This window comes from Anas platyrhynchos, chromosome 2 (assembly GCF_047663525.1).
Source record: "Anas platyrhynchos isolate ZD024472 breed Pekin duck chromosome 2, IASCAAS_PekinDuck_T2T, whole genome shotgun sequence".
Taxonomy (NCBI): Eukaryota; Metazoa; Chordata; class Aves; order Anseriformes; family Anatidae; genus Anas; species Anas platyrhynchos.
In genome coordinates this window covers 89,803,162-89,824,302 of record NC_092588.1, presented here as the reverse complement: position 1 = coordinate 89,824,302, position 21,141 = coordinate 89,803,162, and the positions used below count along the sequence as shown (strand labels likewise).

Here is a 21,141-nt window from a genome sequence, read left to right as displayed (position 1 = left end):
AAGTGTAACCACTATAGACAGAGGCTGCCATTCCTGGGCTGCGTCGTGCCTGACAGCTCTGTGATAATGCAGGGGATTTTTCCTTTTTAATTTCTTTAAAATGTTGTTTGAGCATGCTTACACTTCCAGTGCATTGTTATCTTTGGTGAGATTTTGCTGGTTAAAGTTCTCCAAATGTGGAGACATGTCCCGTCACCACTATTCAGAGGGCAGCTGTGACAAGGTAATTGTCCTCATGCCCCACAGGCAGTGATCACATTTGGTGATTAAGAAGCTCACTGCTGCATTTGTTACCAGCTCCCCCCACAAACTCCTGCCTTGCTTGTTTAGCTTCTGAGGCCAGCCTATGCTGCTGTTTACTGGGAGAGCAGTGCTCTTCTCCAAGATGTTTTGTTTCAAAACCATCAGAATGTCCCAGGGCTTTTGAAAGGGGCTTTACTGTGTCACGAAAGGCAGTGTTCCCCATGGAAAGATTTTTTCCAAATGACAGGTCAGTTAGGCAGTAAACAGCTGAGAGAGGATCACCATTATAGCTGTAATTGAGCAGAGAAAAGCTGACCCCAGCTCTGAGGCAAAGAAAGCGGCCAGTTTCTGAACTTCTCCAAACGAACGTGCTGCTCCTTACTGGTGGTACCCTTGAGCACATCCTGTAGATAATTTTCTGAGATTGACATTAACCTCTTCTCGTATGTATGCGGAGATCGAGTGTTGAAATCCACTCGAGAGCTGGATGGAAAATTTCTGACAATGGTTTGCTGTCAGGAAATGCTGGTTCAGCAAGAGGAAAAGATGTCAACTTCAACAGTAAAAAAAAGGATCAGAAAGAAGCAGAAAAAATGATACCATTGAAGATAGCCTCCAGAGGGCTTTTTGAAGCAGTGTGGTTTATTTTTCAGTGCTGTGTTTTTATTGCTCAAGTTGACATGGCCAGAGCAGTGGCTGCATCTTTTTTTTTTTTTTTTTTTTTTTTTCCCTGTGGCTTTGTTCAGTATGTGGCAGAGAAGAGCTTGTGTACACCCAACACCTCCATACAATACGGGAGACATTAACAGTGCAAATGGGGGGAAAGAAATTCTCTCCAGTGTCCCGTCTCGTGTATGAAAAGCACCACTACAGAGCACAAAACTCCCTCAGAGATGTGCTTGGGTCACTCGCTCCTGAAGCCATCTTATCCCCATCTCCTGGCTATGTGAGATAGCCAACCACCTAGGAAAGCTGTCAGCACCCTCGTGCCTCAGCACACTGCTTGTTTATGTACCTCCAGTGCCTGAGGTCCAGTAATTCTAAAAATGGCATCTTTCCTGAATGTCCAAGCCCTCGCAGGAGGACAAAAATAAATACCCAGAACAGGAATAAGACATGGGTGAACTGGAAGGATAAACACGTGTTGCATGGCAAGTATGTGCAGCACTGCTTACTGCTCTGCATTTTTTCTCTGAGATTGCAAAGTAAACAGACAAAAAATATATGTTGAAGTAAAAACCTAAGCTAAACAGTATTCTAGTACAGTTCTGGAAACAGCCAACCAAAAAAAATTCCTCCCAAAATACACAGCTTCACTACAGAGGGTGGTTGTTTGGGTCAGGACCGTCCCAGTTAGCATTAAAACCAGACTTCAGTGCCTCAAGCGCTTCAGCACAAATATCATAAATAGATTATTACTGTGAGATAGCAATTAAGGTGATCCACCAGCCTAGTCGCTCTCCTGGTGCAACACAGGCAGCACATCTCCCTCCAATACGGGGCCAGCTGTGCAGCAAAGCCCCTTGGAGACATGGGATGGTGAGAGGATCAGGGGGTGAAGCCTGCAATTTGCATCAGGACGTGTCCCATCCTGAACAGGGCCGGGCTCGTGTTTGACGCTGGGTGGGTGCAGCAGCCTCTGTGCTTGTGCACAGCCACATGCCCACTTGTTCCCCGGAAGGAAACCTTGGACGTTTCTGAGGCTTCCTCTGGTATTTCTCCTGATGGGGAGGTTTCTGTCTCAGTAGCGGTGCTCGTGCTTTATGCTCCTTTTTCAGCGCTGCCCCCTAAGGGACTGGCCTGCAACATTTTCTGTTTCTCTCCAGAACATCTGAAATAAATACCGCCGCGCTAACACGCGACAGGTAGTTTTGTGGTGACCGTACTGGCAGAACCAATGTGTATTTCAGTGATACTAAGAGTTTTGTAGCTGTTACTCATTACCAGGACAAGGACCGCCTACACATTTCCCTATCAGTTTCTGCAGTAGCAGCACTTGTCTTGAAAACCTGCCCATCTGCCTCCCCCCAGGCACTCGCCTGCTCTGCCCCCTACATGATTTCTCCAGGCCATGCTGCCCATTAAGCATTTCCCCGAGCTACAGGGGACAGACTGAACGTCTGGGAATGTGTGCACACCTCACATGACCTGAAACAGCTTTTTTTTTTTTTTTTTTTTTCCTCCTGTTGCTAGATCTCTCAGGTACTCCCGCTTTGACTCTCCCTTTCTTACTTCTGGGGTGTTTTTAGCTGGCAGTGTGGCCCCGGGGCAGCTTGACATCCACGTGTGCAGCACTCAGCACCGAGGCGCAGGCTGACCTGCTTGCAGGCTCCATGCACCGCTGCTCTAATGACGACATTGATTTTTCATGCACGATACTGGAAGAAGGAAGTAGCTGCTTCCAGTAAGCCACGTATTAAGCAGGAGCTGGATTTCTGGGGCCTTTTGAATGCTTGTGTTCCTCTCGGAGCTGCTCGCCTCTAACCAGGATGCTTTGAGGCTCTGAGCCTTTGTCAGCCCTGCCGAGGTCTGGCATTTGTCAGTCACTTGGAAGATGGGAGCTTAAGTGGGAGCTTTTCCCTGTTGCCAAATGCCATCCGTATTTAGGGAGGCTTCTGGTCCTAGCCTCAGAAAAGCTGTCAGTTCTTGCTGCAGGGTTCTCCATCAGGCAGCAGAGGAGAGGCAGGGATGCCCAGGGCTCCCTGGTAGTGCCTGGATTTCACCTCCCGCATGTGATGCAGCTGTTTTGCAGCTTAAGCTTGCAAGTGCTGTTCAAAACTGAAGAGCATGGGAGAAGAGGAAGAAAAGTTTAGTTTCTCCTCTCTACTCCTCTGCCTGTGCTTGTCACGCTGCTGCTCTCCTCCTCCTGCCCTGCTCCCCAGCTTCTTGGCAGATTCGCTGCCATTGCAAATGTACGTGACTAATCTGTTACTTGAGGAACGGGGAAGGCGTTTTCACAGGCTGGAATGACCCAGCCTGTCAGGAAGCCGATGGGATTCACTGCTGGGAAAAGTTTTTTCAGAGGGCTGGTCCCCTTGTTAAATGACGGGAGAGAGATACTCATCGGAGGACGAGATGCTGCCGATGTGGCCTGCATTAGAGAGGCGGCCATCCTCCTCCCAGCCCGGGAGGCTGCGGCAAGACGGTACATCCCCGCTCCCACCCCGTGCACGTGGCAGGCATGCTCGCTTCAGAAGGAAGCACAGGGGCAGTCGTTGAAGGTCTGGCCTTGAGATTACGGCAGGTCCTTGCTTGTTCCTCTCGTAATCAGCTCACGGGGAGGCTGGAGGCAGCAGGGACCTGAATGCCCCGAGCTGAGCACAGCTGCAGCCGTCGCCTCCATGGCCACGTCTTGCTCTGTTTCAGCCGTGCTTCTTTAAGTGATTCAGGGGCTCGGGGCCAGAGGGCTCTCTGCCTCGCAGAGCTGATCCTGGTGATTTGGGGTGATGTGCCAGGAGGCCTGTGAGGCGAATGTCATTTCATCATTGTTCTCCTGGGAGAGGTAGAGGCATCCAGCATGGGAACAACGGGGGTGGGGGGCAGGGGTTAATCAGGAGAAATGGGATAAATTAAAACAGGGAAACTGTAGGCAAAAAAAACTGTATTGGGGAAAAACATATGTTTTATAATAAACATTACATGTTTAAATGCTTGCGAGCCAAGAATTATTTGCTGAAAAAAAATAAGTAAATTCCAGAGAATGACTAAATTATTGGATCGGCTCCTAACTAGGTACCAAGGAAATGTGCTGGATCAGTCTGTTCGCGTGCATTACTAGCCCAGTTCTAGAAAATATACCTCAGGGAGCACCGGCTTTCCTGGCTTTCCACTGATAATAATGCCGAAGTGAAATCTCCTGACGAGAAGGGCTTGTGCATTCACTAACTTACAGTGCCATCTAGCCCCATCTCAGACTTAAGACGTCTACGAGTGGTTGCTAATTTTGTTCCTGTAACTGGGAGGCTGAGTCACTTTAGCTCGAACCCACCTCTTCGGTCATGTGCTTGTGGATGGAAGTGTACCTTGGCGTGTATCTGGTGGATATATTTGTAAAGAGTCACCCATGAGTCGCAAGTGTAAATGCCCGAGTGGGAGCCAGCCCAACCGGACACGTCGTGTGTGTGCTCATGGCTACTGTGTGTGGGGATGGCAGCTCGGTGTTGCTTAAGCCTGCCTGACACTTCCCATATCCCATTGATATGACCTGACTTTTGATGGCTAAGAAATCTGATGGAGTGCAACTGCTCGGGCTGAAAGCTTGCTGTGATGCCTGCTTGCCTCAGGCTGTTTACGGAGACCTTTCCCCAAAGATGTGTTCTGCGTCACTCCCATGCATGAGCTATGGACCGACACGTGGCTTTGCCCATCCTGAACAACCAAAAAGGCAAATGTGAAAGCGATAGTGTCGCTGCCGCTCGCATTGCGACATGCGGTGGGGGAGAGGGCGGTAGCTCTGGCCATGCCCCTGCACAGTTTGCCTCCCCCATAGCAGCTGCATCCTCCCCTGAGGGATGGGGCAGGCTGCGAGGTCGGTGAGCGTGGGGCAGGAAGGATGCTGTGGGCTCCTGGCACCAGGGTTCAGCTTGGCTGAGGCCTGGGAGACCCAAAGCTGCTGGGTCGGCTCCTTGGGCACCCTCTTTTTGCCCACGAGGGCCCTGGAGGGCTCCAGGGGTGCTGCCAGGGGCTGTGGGTTTGGTGCAGTGCAGTGGGTTGGAGGCTTACGCAGGCCTGAGCCTTTCTGCCTTGCAAAAGACTAATGTGGGGAAGCTGACAGGACTGCCAAAGGTAGCCAAGTAAACTTCTGCTATAGAGGAAAAAACCTTTAACCTAAGTGTGTGTGGATTGCCAGAGTGTTGTTTTGCACTTTCTCCTGTACGTTTCCTTTCCTCCTTGTGCGCTAGCAGTAACGTCCACGGCCAGACTTGTGCTCACAGCCTGGAATGAAGCCGACTGCAATTACATCCTCAGGGAGTTGCTCAACGGGGGCTTTGTGCATGCGGGACACAGAGTTTGGTGGAGTCTGTCACTGCTGCACATGTGCTTTTGGACCTCCAAGTGCACTTACCCAGCCTTCAGCTTTGTGTGTGCTTGTGGGAACGGGGAGCAGAAGGCTCGGGAACAGGCTCAGCCTGCTGCACATCTGGAGGCAGTAACTTGAGTCAAAGTATATGCCTCCTGTAATTCAAACTTTTTTTTTTCTTTTTTTCCCCTGCATTAGCAATTAGTGCATCAGCACTGAAATGCTTCCTTTTAAACACCACCCGCTCCGTGCCCACTGTGGGCCCACGCTTTCTGCGAGCGTAGAGGAGTTTGGAGCTGGGTTTTGGGGTCAGGCCTCTCTCTCGCTGTACTTCCTTTATCTCCCAAAGCAGCAAGCAGCACATGCTGTGGCAATGTAATCATTTAATCCAGGCTGGCGAAACCTGTTCTCCAGATGAACAACCGGCGTATCGTTTGCTCTGTAGCTCTGCATATGAATGCATTGTTTGTTGGAGCGGCAAGACGTCGCTGCCAGTTTTCCATCCCGTTTCCAGCAAAGCCCAGCCTCAGCCTGATGGTGAAGCTGCTTCCAGCTCCTTCCCTCTCCTCCTGCACCATGCTCACTGCAGCCGCTGTGGTCTGAGGGCTCTCCCTCCCCGGCTGTTCGCTGCGGATGCGGTGTGTGCAGAGGTAAGGTACCTGCCGGGCAAAATCAGCCCTCAGAGGAGTGCACGAGGCCGGTGGAGATCAGAACAGGAACGTGTTTGCCTGGGGAGGCAGGTGATACCTGAAAGGGTGCAGCCAAAACTAACAAAGGTGTGTTCGGAGAGATAGGGTTTGATCTTTAGCCCCTGATACAAAACTTTGGCTGGGGAGGCTGCTGCGCCAAACCCGTCCATGAGGGCGTAGTGCTGTTGCAGATAGCTGGGGGATGGATGTGACATCAGTGCTTCGGAGGGGAACAATTGCTGTTGTAACTGCTGTGGGTTCGCAGGGCAGGAGAGCGGTGCTTCTTTTGCTTCAGGCCCCTACCATCCTCATTTCTGAGCGCCAGACACGAGGGGCTGGAGGCTCGTTGCACACTGCGTGCTCACCCATGTTTCCTGGGTGCCTACCACTAAAACACTGTCCTCTCCCAAGTGCCAGCGTTTCTCTCTGTGGGCAGCCTTTCCTGCTCTGCTGCGGGAGGCTGCTAGGCCTTGTTTGCAGCTTCTCTGGTTTCAGCTTCCCTCTCCCTTCCAGATTTTGTAATAGGAGTCGTCTGGACGGCCAAGGCACAGCTGACCACCTCACCGCCCAGCACAGTGGAGGCGCGTCATCCGTGAGGGGACTTTGCAGCCACTGCTCCTGCAAACAGCACCAGAAGATCTCCGTGTGAATATGCAGTGGTTTTGCTGCTGCCTGCTTTCTCTCTGGCTTAAGGAGGAAGCCCGAGCCTTGGGCTGAGGCTCTTTCAGAGCCAGTGTATGCCCCTTGGATTTCTTGTTCCTGCATTGCCTCTGAGGCAGGATGGAGAGCAGAAAGCTGCTTACATTCGGACTGCATTCCAAATTTCTTCAAAACGACTTTTTTCAAGAAAGGCACGTTTTCAGGGCCAGCACCGTGCGGCTGGCTCAGCCTCCAGACACACTTTCCAAATCTTGTTGCCCAGAATAGCATGCTCTGAAAACACACTGCAGCCCCCCTGCCGTAGCTGGCCCAGCCTTTCACCGTGTCTGTACGACGAGGCTTTCCTCTCAGCTCAGATGGCGGTGGTCTCATGCAGATGGCTGCAGAAGACCCCTTCACAAGGGCAGTTCTCCTTCCAGGCTTGTTTGGCTTGGCCTCATCTGAACCATGTGAGGCAAGGAACTTTGAGACCCCTTGCTCCAATCTTACAGTACCCCTGCTTGCCTCCTGTTTTGCTCTGTCTCTGATCAATAGCTCTAGGTGGTGTAGGTAGCTTTTCATGGGCACATTTTATTGCTCATGGATGATGCCAGACTGACGGATGTGGACATATGAAGTAATCCGGGCAGTGGCTAAACGAGCTCCCCCATGGCTTTCCCAGCGTGGCTGCCACGGAGTAATCCCCTCTGTGGGTTATTTCAGTGCTCTGTCCAGCTTTGACCCATCAGCCAGGACTGAAAAATCTGTTCCCGCTGCCACAACGCTTAACACTGCTTTTACTGTTTTCAGACTGTGCTTTGGAAACCCTCTCATCGATTTGAATGGGCTTGGGATCCAGCCTGGTGTTCTCGCACATTGCAGAGTTCAGCTGATTTTTCTTGCTCGTTTTTTCTTACACACCTTCAGGATCTGCCCCCATGCTAAGGAGCAGCATTTGGAGGGTGCAGGTCTGGGCATCGCCGCGTTGCCAGCACTGCGAGGGGGGAGGTGAGTGCATGTGCACGGCTCAGGGCAGCGCGTGCTCGGGGGGTGGGAAGTTTGGAGGGATCATTAATATTTTATCTTCATTTTAGCACGGCTCAGATTTGTCAGCAAGACACCACAGTCCTGAAACTTAAAGCCTGAGGCGGAGCTGGGAAGGAAATTGCAGAGCTCCTGGGTCTCTGTCTAGGGCTTTAGCAGTGCCTCCAGTCAAACACTCCCCTTCCTAAAAGCAGAGAGATGTCAAAGTGCAGTGTTTGCATTTATTACACGAAGTCCACTCAGACCTGTTCAACCTCCTGCCTTCTCATAACATTTTTTTTCTTTTTTTTTTTTTTTTCAAGGGTAACTAATAAGGAAGTGAGCAAATTGTGCTCGAAGTTTTTCTTCTTGCTGCCTCCGTGTCCCACCCCCAGGCTCCCCACGGCAGGTGTTGCAGAGGCGAAAGTCAGCGCCCCTGCGGAGCAAGACGAGAAGCACCCAAAGTCACCTCTTTCCTCCGCGTGCAACCCAGAACCCGGAAACTCCCACATCTCACCCGGCTTGCAGCCCAGCTGTCTGAAACCACAGGCAGCAGGGGTGGATAGCAGCCGGCTGCTCGTTGCGCTGCAGCCGGGGCGATGGGGGAGATAGTGGGGAGGATCTCTAGGTGCAAGTAGGAGCATGAATCCACTGAAGAAATATTAACTCTAGCTGTGAAAGATGAGGAATATCAAGCAAGGAAGCGAGCACACACACACACACACACACACACAAGACTCAGACTCGTGCAGTGCTGGAGGGTTTGGTTATATCTGAGTTTTTTCTCAGCATTCAGTCCTTCTGACACGGCTCCACTGCTGGGGTGCTGAGGAGCAATGTGGCGCTGCCAGCTCGAGCCTTGCAGGGCGATAGGTGGGGATTTCCTTGAAGCCCTTGTGTCTCCCTGCCAGAGTGCTGAGATCACCTGGGAATCTTGGCTTTCGATGTAAGGAAAAGAGAAAAAAATAATTAAAAAAAAAGAGAGAGAGAGAGACTCAAGCACTCACGAGTGTACAGAGAGATTTAAAATGGGAAATGCGTGTGACCTGTAGCCAAATAATAACTGAAAGTGTGTTGCAGATAACATCCTGGTCTTCAACTTGAAAGTTAAACAGCAAATGCTTTTGGATCTCTTTAAAACCTTGCTTGACGCTAGCAGTCTTGAGGAATGTGAACTGGTGCATTGGTTAAACTGCTCGGGAGCGGCCTGATGGTGCAGCAGCTGAAGCGGTAGCAGTGGCCTTCGAGTTGCCCTTTGGCACTCGAGGCTGCACAGGGCACATGCTTCAGCTCCCCGCTGCCCAGGCCAGGGGAGGCCAGGCTGCCTTGGCCTGTGTTTGCTCTCAGCTCTGCCCCTGGATGGCAGCATTTCTACTGGTGCAGCAAGGCAAAATTGTTCAGGGAAAAAAATAAAAATAAAAAAAATAAAGCAGGGGCAGATGAGGCTTTTGGGTACTGCCAGGTTAAGGTGTTGGAAGGCAGAGCGACCTGGCATGCCTGTGTGATGACCAGCAGCGCCCAGCCCATTGCGGCTGGGAGGGGAGGCTTACTCATAGCTGCAGCCCTGCTGCATCTGCAGGGCAAAGAGCAATGAAAATTTTGCTACTTTGGATGCTAACTCATGGCAGCAGGTGGCTTTAGCTGTGGCGAATGACACAGTTAATGCTTCCTGCTCCTGGCTGCTCCCTTTAGCCAGAGGTTACTGCAGAGCTGGTAGTGGTGGCCGAGCAGAGGGTATGTTGGTCCCTCATAGATTAACTCTAAGGCCTTAGGATGTTTCACCAAGTGGGCTGCTGGTCCAGTCCATGAATATCTCTGTCTTGACTTTTTTATTTTGAATGTTAGACCCTGCCCACAAAGATGAAGCCTTTTCTGGCCTCAGTTTTCAGTATTGCTGCTGTTCTTTCTTTCTATCTTCTCTCTTCGTTGCCTTGACCATGGGTAGAGGTGCAGGGGCTGTCAGTACCTGCATGTTCCCATCCTGTGTGTGAGTAGTGCTCTGCACAAAGCGGGCCACGAGGAGCTGGAGAAGCTGCAGGTAAGCATCTGAGGAGTAATGCTGGCCTTCTCAGTGAGGCAGTGTGTTCTGCATGGCTAGGGCGGCAGAAACAGGGCTCACGAGTGACGGAGCAGAATCAGCGATTACTATTTGGCAGGAGATGCTTAAACTTTGTCAAGCCAGGCAAGTATCTCCATTGTGGTCTCTGACTCACAATTCAAATATGCTGGGAACATTTGAGGGGGCTGGGTCAGTCCTTCAAGCAGTGGGAAAAACAAGGCTTTAATACATCGGCCGCGTAGCTTTGGGTCTGTGCTCCACTGTTCTGCTTTTCTTTGAGGAAAACTGGTGTGGCTGGTGGGGCGGAGAGGGAGGTGTTGTGAAACCACGCACACACGCACACACATGTGCCAGGCCTGATTTCGATCCCTTCTGACAACGTTTCATACTCCTTCGGCTGCAGTGATGGAGCTGCAGTGCTTGTGACCTACCCTCTGAGGTGAGCCGAGGAGCACGCTGTCTGTGGTTGCCACCACATCCCCACCTCTGCTGCAGCATCCCGGCTGAGCCGTGCCGTGCAGAGGAGCTCGTGGTGGGGCACGGGAGCTGATAAAGCCCTGTGGCCACCCAGGGCATGCACTGATGCTCCTGATGAAGGTGCTTCCTGCTGATATGGAGGGCAAGGCAGATAAGGAGCAGGCATCTTCCCCCAGATCCCATTGCCGGGTGAGAGTGTCTGCTTCCTGCCAGACCCTGCCCTGGTGGCTCCTCGTTGTGTCTCCTGCTTGGGGATGCTCCCAGTGCCCTGTGTTGCCGGGCGAGGGGTGGCCGTGCAGCAGAGCTGCCGCTAGCTCCACGGTGCAGCCAGCCGCTGGGACGCGAGGCTCTGCTCGGCTCGCCTCACAGCCTGGCTTCCTGTGTGTTCTTCCCCGCTATGGTTTTGACCAGAAATTCCATTTTTGACCCGAAAAATCTTCCAGATGAAAATTTAATTAAAAAAGTGATGTATTCCCACAAGAAACTTCAGTGTCAGCAAATAAGCTTTTTTTTTTTTTTTTTTTTTTTTTTTTAAATGAAAAACCGTTTTATTCGCACACAAAAATGACATCCAAACTGGCTCCCATTGAGTCCACTGTAGAGCATTATACTCCTAAAAGCCCTAGAGTTTTGTTTAATAAAAAATATTCACGATTCACAATTAGCATCCATTAGGCATACAGATCACAAAGAGCTGGTACCACAAGGGAGGTTCTCCTGTACTGGGCACGGTCCGTCTGTGAGTCATTAAATCATGAACTGTGATCTGTAAATGTTGCTGGCAGTGGAGAAGTGGGATGAAGGAGAAGTGGGAGCCTTAACCCAGAGAAAAGGAGTTGTTCCTTTTGTGTCACAGATTACCTTGCTGATCATGGGCTTCGGCATCACGCCTTTCCACACAGCAAAGGTGACGGTGCTTTCCTCCATCTGATGCGATTTGTACATATTTGTACATATTTTCCTGATGCAGAGGTCTCTGCTGGCAGCTGTTGTTGGTTGCACATTTACTTGGGATCATCACATGCAGAGAAAGGCTGTTGGCTTGGGCAGAGCAGCTGCTCCAGGGCCGGATCAGTCTCCCTGGGATTCAGCGCAACGTACAGAAAGCCTGCTGGTGGCAAGGTGCACGTCCACACAGCAGAAAACTTTGTAAGGCCATCAACAAAGGCCAAATAAAATAACCTGTAGGAAGTCAACAGGGGGGAAGAAGCAGAGACAGGGTGTGAGTGTGTGTATTTATGTGAACAAAATAATGATAAGCTGTAAACTATGAAATATCTGCTCGCTCATTAATGCGTCTGCTTCTGACTAATGCTGGGGTGTTCCTGCTGTCCAGCAGCCAAAGTGCAAACAAGGGGACTGCTGTGACTTAGTGCCCAATATTTAAACACACGGGGACAATTCAGGCCACCCACACTCCTATGTAAATATGACTTCTGCAGAGTCATTTCAGACCGGACCCGGGGGAAGTCAGGGCAAAACTGGCCCTTACGTGGCCGGTGCAGGCATTGGGGGCCAGGCATTGCCTTCTGCTAGCCCAGGGAGCCCCTGCTTGCTCCTCAGGACTTGTGTGCAGCTAGCTGTGGGCAGAGCTGGCTCCTGATGCTAACTGGACTTTTTTTTCTAGCTCAGTAAGTACAATTTTGCATGTAAATGTGAGTGTGGAACAGATCTGGACTAGATTAGCTCCTGAGTCCTTGACAAAAAGCCGTAATTGTTTATCCAGATGATTTTTCTTTGTCTCCCTTTTATTTTCTCGGCACTTTAAAACCTAGGTTTTAATGAGCTCGTAAAATAAATACGTGGGTGTCGATTACAGCGGTATACAAGGCGTGAGGGAAAGCCTTCCCTTCTCCTCAGCAGCAGTGAGCGCTGCCCTGATGCAGGGTGCAGCTCCTCTCCCAGTGCCTGGGGGCCTGGTGGCAGCAGGGACACAATTTCTGAGACAGGGCTTAGCCTGGGGCTCCCATCACAGATGTAACAGGCCCATGACATGTATCGTTTTTCCTGGTAGGCAGCGAAATTGGTGCTGGTGTCACTACCTGGGGCACAGGCTTGCTGGAGGGGGGGTAAGAGAAGGGAATATGAAAAAATGTTGTATTTATCAGGGTAATCTGGTCTGGAAGGACAAGTACTAAAACATTTTAATCACAATCATATGGCTATGTGTCACTGCAGGGCAGAATTCAGGCTGCTTGTATGCCTCAGTTGCACATTGCCACACTTCAACAAGTTTGAATTTACTTTAGGCATAACTTCAACTCTGATTTCCCTGGGTTTGTGATGCCTCATCTGGAAATATGTGCAACCTCTCTATGATGTTCTTTCCTCTTAAATTAGGCTTTCCACTTTAAATCCATTTATTTCTGTTGGCTGGGTCATAGCACAGGCTGTCATTTCCTGCCCTGTGGAGTCTGCAGTTTGGATGGACAGGACAGTGTATCAGAATAAAGGGATACAGCAATAAAAGCAGTGATGGGTAGAAACACCACCGAGCACTTTCAGGGCTGCTGTGCGTACAGCTCAGTTACTTCTTTAATTGTTCACACCTGGCCATTCACTACATCAATGCATGGCTGCCCTTCATGCACAGGTGCTTTTGTTTGAGGACAGGATGAGAAACTGGAGTTTGGTGTCAGGCTGTGGAAGAGATGCTGGGATGCCAGTCCTGAGTAAGGGCAATCTGAGCACGGATTTTTCCCATCAGAGAAACATGTTGTGGTGGAAAGGGCTGGTGACTTAGCAAGCTCTGGGGATATCTTTGACTTTTTTTTTTTTTTTTTTTTCAGGGGAAGGCTCTTCCTTGCTTGGAGGGAAGCAGCATTTTCCCTGGAGCTGCTCTGGATGTGGCTCCTGCCTGCATCCATTGCCTCCTCCCCCAGACCTGAGCTCCTTCCTGCCTGGCTTCTTGCTGCGCAGCATCCAGAGACACGGTGCATATGTTTTCTCTCTTGTGTGTTTTCACCCCCTCTATCCCTCACTTTTCCATCCCATCCACCCATGCTCTACCCCCTGACTAAAGCAAAATTGCCCTTTTTTTTTCTTTTTTTGGCAGCAGGCCTTCCCAGGGGCCCAGGCTAACAGAAGCCTGAGCCCTGACTCTGCGCTGTGGCCAGAGCAGAGCAGCTCCTCGCTGGCAGATACGCTGCCTTAAAGGAGAAGGGATGCTTTCTTTCCCCAACCCTGTTTGCTTCTTGGCTCCTGCTGGGAGGAGACCACTTGTCCTGGACCCAGGGCCACCCAGTCACCTCCCTAAGCTCCTCTCTTCCCTGCAGGCTTGTCCCTAGCAGTAGAGCTGGTCTCTGAGCCAAACCTCCTGTAGTTAATGCAAGCCTGGCTGTTGAGTTCAGCGAGCTTCGGATGAGGCCTTTCCAGGACTTGCAGCTTTCCTCCGGCTCGCTTGTCGGATGCCAAGTGATGAGGCTTCCAGGGCTGCTCCTGAGGGACGGCTCCAGCACATACATCTCGCTGTCAGGAAGCTTTTCCTGCTGCTCTGCCGAATTTTTCCCCTTTTCAAATGTCATCCCAGCACTCCTGCTTTGCGTGCGCTTTCTGCATTTCTCGCTGCCTCTGAGCACACTGGTGCCTTTCTCCCTGCTGCCGGGGCCCTTCCGGTGCTTGCTGGCTGCTGCTCGCTTTTCTTGCACTCGCTGTTGCTTAGCCAGGCTGGGCACGCTATCTTACAGCTCATTTCCCTTTATAAATCAAACCTCTCAGCCAGTTTTTTTTTTTTGTTTTTTTTTTTTTGCCTAATCCCTGTGACAACGGAGAGATTTTTTGGGGGACATCTGGCCCATGGTGCAGAGCATTTTTCCCTCCCTCTCAGGTTGATGAGGTTTTTGCGGTAAAGTCCTGCTTGACCTTTTTCTGATAGGTTTCATGGCTGTGAGGCTGCTGCGTTTGGTCTGGGTGGGCAATGGCCTTGCGTTCATGGGGATGGAAGGGAAGGAGAGGCAGCCTCCACCTCAAGCTATACGAAGCAGCTGAATATGCCTCATTTCTGTATAAATCCAGGCTAACCATGCTTCCTCCTGGGGGAAAAACAGCAGCATGATAAGTGGCAGCTCTCTCTTTCTCCTGCATCTTCTCCTTCATCCAACCTCTTTGCTACGGTATCAAGCCAGGCTTTGCTGACTGCCAAGGAGAAGTTGCTATGCAAGAAGCAGAACAAAAAGCTGAGACCCCTCCTGCTCATCCCCACACACTTTTTGGGGTCCCGCTTCCATGCTGTGAGCAATCCAAGTTTCACCGTGTGAGCGCGACCGTGCAGGTTGCCATGACAGCTCCGAGGAGAAACTGGGTCAGGCCTGCAGCCGCTCGGAGGGGACGTGCCGCGGTGGCATGGTTGTCACCCCAGAGCCCGCGGAGCAGAGGCCTTCCAGTGCTCGCCAGCTACCTGGCCGCATTCCTTCCTTGGGTCCTGGGAGGAAACAAAGGAGTTGTTAGCCAAGGAGTTAACCAAGTTGTAGCTTGGCCACCATTTTCAACTTTGTGTGCCTAAAATTGTTGGTTGTAACCCGCACCACTGCCATGGCAACAGATATATTTATATATCCATATATATATATATTTGAAAGTGCAAGGAGAACAACTTTTCCTGGCCATAAGTAACTTGTCAGAGAAGATGTGGAGTCAGAACAGCCAGGAACGAAGCACTGAGGGGTTGGCGATGCAAGGCCAGCTCGGGCCTACAGGCCTAAATGCAGGACCCCTTCTAAGTTAAAGCAGAGAACGGAAGGTGCTTTGGCCAGTGAATTTCCTTTAAAAATAGTGGCCTTCATGGGTTTAAGACCATGATTAGAAGTGTGCCACTGTTTTGATACCAAAGTAGATTTTTCAAAAGAAAAATAGGCTGGAGTGCTCATTGATTATTGACACATGTGGAGAATGTGGTCACACGCCTTTCAGGCGAGGCTGGCTGAGCAGTGGAAAAGCTGTCCTCTTTTCCAGCCATTTACCCTCCTCACCTTCCGTATCTCCTTGTCCAGGGTATGACATTCATCTGTTAATTCCCCTTTTCTCCTCCTCCGTGCCACTTTCTAGATAAATTATAGCAATTTCTAGGATCTGGGCACCCTCCTCGGAAATCAAGAGGTTCTGGTGAGGCACGTTGACAGCCCCTGTGGCAGAAAGCAAATTCACTGCTGTTTCTTTCCTTCCGCATCACAGGTAGCAGTCTTTATTAAAGGCAATAGCAGACACCAGTGGCCTACTGCCTCGCGGGTCCTGTATTATCGGCAGCTTCACCACAGGAGAGTTTCAGGCTTAACTCTGTCTCTACTCTTGTGCTGAGTAGGCCCCTGACAGGTACTAGTGTGACCTGTTAACAGTGTGTCTACATAATATGTGGTTATTACTGTGTCAAAGATGCTATATATCTTTGTAGCTTCTTCTCTCACTCCCTGGGAGATTGTAGATGACATATCAATGCATGCACCGAACTGCACTTGGTATACACACATGCAGATCCAGTTCCAACCTCTGCTCCATAACATCAGTGTTGATTTTAAGGATTTGCTGCTGCCTTTTGCAGCCTCTTTCCTGCTACAGAGGTAAGCAGCAGCAGGCTGTTTGCCCTGCGACGTGTCACTCTGCATTGGGTGGCTGGAGGTACGCTGAGCCTGTTGTCACCTGCTAATCGTGAGCCAGCCATTGGAAAGAGACATCTCTCTTTCCAGATTGATAGCAAGTGTTATGCTGCTGGGAAAGCGGTTTATCCAGGATGGGGAAATGATGACCTTTTTCTGAGCTCTACCACTGCATGAGAAGTGGTTATGCATTTGGAAATCAAATTCAGCCTTGGTTAAATCTGCTGGCAGAGGGGGGTGCACTCAGGCTGGAGCAGGCGCGGGGTCTCTCTCCATGGGGACGACTGGAGCACCCTGGAGGCATCAAAACGTGCAAATCCTTCCTGCCAGCATCCTCATGGCCCAGTTTTCCTTTCCGTCTTGGCCATTATCTCTTCTCCAAGTTCATCTGGAAGCATTTCTTTTAAATGTGCCTAGAGTCCCAGAAGGAAGCTTAATCACTTCAGCATCCTCCTCATGCACGGTGTACCTGGGGTGCCGGATGGCTGAATAACCTCTTATGCACTGAGAGCCATTAGCATTTGAATTAGTGACATGAGGATAACAGGCGATTATCCCATTTAACAGCTGTTGAGTGCTGTTAAAGGGACACTGTCAAGAAGTAGGAACAAAAGTGTGGTTGTTTTTTCTTTCCCAGTAAGGGCTTCCCTGACTTGTATGAATACTAACGCCCTCTTGAACGTGGTGAAGCTTCCATGGGGACATTTTATAATCTGAAAACCTTGTCCCTGTGCAGGACTGGGAACCTAAATGCAACCAGAGTCTGCCAGCACATGAGAGTGAGAAAGTGGAACTGTCCCCCAGCAGAAAGGGAAATGGTCCCCTGTATTTGTGAGCTAGGCTAAGCCAGGAGTAAAAGGAAGCAGTCACAAGCAAGCTGCAAAAAGAAGTGATCGATTCTAGGGGCAGGAAGAACCAGGCACCAGTGACAGCCCCCGCAGCAATACAAAGGATGAACAAAACTCTCCCTGAGGATTTGGCTACATCTAGAGGAGAAGCACATCTTGAGAGTGTATGATCTATCCTATGCTGCCACATAAGAAAACCTTTCTGTATGCAGAGGATTTTTTCTAGAAAGGCGAGCAGTAATTATTGCGGTTAATAGCCCAGGTGTTACTGCAATACAGATAAGTCTCAGTCATGGTCCTTGACTCCATGTCTCTTGTTTTAAGCAGAAGTCAGGAAAACTGTCCTTGCCATCACAGGGAAGCGTTGTCCACATTCCCACATCAAAGACATTGAAACATAATTCTCCTCGTCTCCCATCCAGTGTCTCAAACATGACTCATTTTGAGGCTCTGCCTTTTATTCTGAGCAGGCTGATGCTGCTGCACTTCTAAAGGAATTCACCCTCTGCCAGATCCTACTGTGGTGCTCATAGCCAGCTCTTCAGCCTGTACTCCTTCAGGTGCTTTGCCAGTGCCTGACCACCTTTTTGAAAGTTGTCTCAGACTGCAAATGCTGAGATGGTAGTGGAAAATTGGCTTGCACTTCTCAGAAAACTGCATCTCTCAGAAAACAGAAGTAAAAGCCCAGGCTGAAGGTAAAGGGACATACCAACGTGGGCAAAGTGAACAGTCTGTTTTGTTCCTGTGTGATGCCTGTGGAAGAGCAGAAGTGCTGTGCTGGATTAAGGCAGCAGCAAGCAGCCTGTTTTGGGCAGTGCTGAGCACCCCAGGGCTTTCAGGCCAAGACAAAAAGCTTCATATCAGACACTTAAGGGTTTGGTTGCCTGGAGGGGGACCTTCTTCCTAACCACTGTGCAGTGTCTGGTGCCATATTATGAAACCTGAGGGCTCATGTCTAACTGGCAAAGATACGACGGTCCATCTGCACGTGATGCCCCATGCTGGGTCCTAAGCCTGTGGCATGAGGTGTATCTTGGGGCAGGTTGTCCGTGCAATCTAAGAAAAACAGTTAAGGCTGGTGAAGTTGTCTCTGGGCCATAAGAAATTGACAAAGAGAAATATTTTACTAGCCTTTTCTGTAGAGCAGTCTGTTTTCACCTCCTCTAGTCTTGAGTGTGTTAAGTCTTCTGTAGCAAGCCATGGGAGATGGCCTATGGTGCAAAATCCCATAAGTCCTTTCCAACTCTTTCCACACCATTTTTGTCATCTCTCTTTGTAATCTCTTCTTTCTCTTGTAGCTAACATCCTCTGAGGCGGGTGTAGTGGCAACATCTGAGCACAGGCGAGACTGTAGAAACATTATAAAGATAAATAAGATTCCTCCTTGTCCTCCCTAATTATTTTTACCCTCTGTGGTGACCACTTACGGCCTAAACAATGGAAACATTATTTCCCTTACAAAGTAGTGGTAGTAGCAAAGATGGAGATGCCTGTTTTTAACATTGCTTGTTCCTAAGCAGACCTTTTCCATATCATTCTTACCACTTATCTGACCAATAAATCTGCAAATACATGCAAGTGGTATTTACTGTGTTGTTACATGTACCTAGAGGCAGATGGTGAGCCAGTACCAAAGCTCACATTTTTGTACCTTTATGCAACATCTTGGGAGCTGGATTAAATCTCTACCTTAGTTGGGGCTTCACAGAGGCCTCTGCATACATCCAGGATCTGGACTGAAAGATCCCAGCCTTGCCAAGATTTAAGCCCATCTTAAACCGAACTTGCTACGTGCCTTGAAATCTAAGCCGTCTCCTGCGCTCTCTCTCCTGACAGCACCAAGCATAACTCAGAAGTCACCATGGCTGAGATGTTGTCCCCATTGCCTCCAGCTGCTATCGGTCAGAAGGATCAGGAGGAGGAGCTGGCAAGCTCCCCAGAACTGCTGCCGATCTCAACCATATTATTTCAGGGTATTTTTCTTCATATATTGTTAATAAAGGAATGTTGAAAACACTTCCTCCACCTCCCACCCCCTTGTAATCTTTCCAAAGAGTCATGCCGAGGTTTCAAGCTGCCGCCGTGTGCATTGCTGCTGTCTCAGTCACCTAGGTGTCCTCCTTTTTTTCCCTGTTAGGTGGCCTGGTTCGGCTGATATTGCAGCATCCCTTTGTGCTGTGTGGGGGCTGCACGGCGTGGGGAGCTGGGGGAGCCGTGGGACCAAGCCCAGGGCAGAGGGGTGAATCTCCCCTTTCACCAACGTGGGAAAAAGAGTGGGAAGCACATCTTGCTGCCCTAGGGCTGGAGCCGAGCCTGGGGAAAGGCTCCCTGTGACCTCAAGGCATGTGAAGGGCTGTGGTTAATCACCGTAAGATCAGGATGGACTGTCCTGTGAGCAGGGCCCGCAGCAGGCTGTGTGGGACTCAGGTGGCCCTGAGGACAGCGGCTGCTGCCCATGCTGCCCTGACTCACCCGCACACTGAGCAGGGAGGAGAGGACGATGGCAGCAGTTATCTCAGCAGGCTTCCCAAGCCAGGGCCTAGATGGCACCCTGTTTGAGAGGTGCCCGAGCCCACTTCTCACGGGCACACAGAGGGCTAATCCCACTCCCGTGGGCATCACTGCTGTGCTGCAGCCGTGGGCTGCGTGACGTACTGCTGGCCCTCATGGTTTGTCCTCCTGGACATCACTGACACCACATGCACCCACTGCCTGTGGAGGTACACGTGCAAGATTGATGCTGCCAGCAAAAGTGAAACCCACCTGTGGAGTTTTCTTGGGAGAGCCCTCCCCACTGACGAGTTTGGGAGTGAAGCAGCACAGAAAGCTACTCATGTTTCCTTGGGCAACACCCAGGCCTGGGGAAAATTTCCCAGGAGATCACCCTCAAACATGCACATGCAACCCTCATCCCAAAGCTCTGCCCTTCTGCTTGCCACCCAAGAGCAGGGAGTTGTTAGACAGAAGGATTCATCCCCTGGAATTTGATCTCTGCAGTGCAGTTGATTTTTTATGGCATCGTTACTGTAGAGCCTCTTCTCAGAGAAAAGCAGATGCGTGAAGTAGCTGACATCTGCTTTGGGATGAGATGAACTGCACCTTCAGTACTTCAGTTTCTTGAGTGGATCTGACATCTTCATATGGCCAGGTGAATTCTTTCACCCCACAAAGTGACCTTTCTCATCTCCACAGACTTAACTGCTGGCCCCCATGCTGCACCCACACTCATTTTCATCATCCTTTCTCTCTTTTTCTCACTTTATTTTCTGGAAGCCTCAGCTATGGCTCACTCCTTCCCATCCATGTGGTTCTCCTTTCTCCTGCACCATGCCTCGTGGTGTCACTGTTCCCTCTTTCCTCCTTGGACTTGGTGCTTCTCCGTGATGCTGCTTTGCTGTATCTTTCTGCTTTTTTTCCTCCCCGCACCCCTCCTTATCCCTCCTTCTTCCTTGGGGCAATGCCTTGCTGCCTCTTTGCTGAGCTTGGTCCTTTGGCGCTTTCTCACCCCACACTATTTGCCCTATGCTCTGCCAGCACAGCACAGGTGTGTGTGAGGTACCACTCACACACCCAGATCTGTGATGTCCAGTGGTGAGCTCAGATGGGGAGCTTGGCATGTTTTGTGCCTCTTTTCCTGGTCTGTGGCCATTGGGGTGGTTTGGCTGGGGATGGACCTACTTTTAAAGCATCCCTTGTCCCTCAGTGCCCAGATGAGCCCTCTCTCTTCTGCTGCTTCAGACCCAGTGATGGGAACTGCTGGGGAGAGAACGACTTCAGGACACGGTCTGTTTTCCCTCATGGCTGTGGAGATGCTATGTTTATTGCTTCTTTCCCTGAGAAAACACAATTCCCCAGGGTGACAGCACTCCAACACTAGCTCGCTGCTACAGCAACAGCTGACAAACTCTTTCAGCTCTTGGGCTGCCATCTCGGTGCCTTCTGTAGCAAGATGCAACAAAACAAGGAGCCATGGAGATCAAGCGGAGACATCTGGGGAAGATGCCAATGTTTGGAAAGAGGGTGTTTCCCTAGACACAGCTGTCATTTCTCTCAGATTTGGTCAGAGTACCACTGGCAGCACAGATGCAGAGTAAGCCTCAGGATAGTAAGTTCAAAAAAAAACCCACGTCCCTGCACATCTGCTCTTTTACCTCCACACCAGAAGGAATGGCGCCTGTTATTTCTCCCAGCCACGAGGGACGTGGTGAGAGCCTGCAGACAACCTCTGCATATCCAGTGAGCACGCTCTGGGCATCGGTCCTGTGCTTAGAGCACCAGGGTGCCAGCACAGCAGTACTCCTGGGAGCACGGCTCCAAGTTACCCTGATTTACAGCTGCCTGCTCGCAGGCATCTGCGAGAGATGGGAGATAACGCTCTGGCACAGGCATCTGCCAGACCGCAGCATGCCTTTGACCAAGGGGAGAGGGATGCAGCATCTCCTGTTGACTGAGAAAGCTGGGCCGGTTTCGCACATAGGAAGCTTCTTAAATGTGTTTCCTCCCACCCTCTGGCCTTTTGTTTTTCAGCCATGCTTGATGCTGGCGTTGGAAAGCT

At 50.5% G+C, this 21,141-nt stretch overlaps 1 long non-coding RNA gene across 1 annotated transcript in view; it reads left to right on the top strand.

Moving 5' to 3' along the window:
• Positions 1–18,603, top strand: part of LOC106019881 (uncharacterized) — a 52,178-nt gene extending 33,575 nt beyond the window's left edge. The window contains exons 8-11 of the long non-coding RNA XR_011807798.1: positions 6,466–7,599; positions 7,938–11,781; positions 12,940–13,083; positions 18,423–18,603. This is a non-coding gene — a long non-coding RNA (uncharacterized lncRNA). The remainder of the gene's footprint in view (positions 1–6,465; positions 7,600–7,937; positions 11,782–12,939; positions 13,084–18,422) is intronic.
• The last annotated feature ends 2,538 nt before the right edge of the window (positions 18,604–21,141 follow it).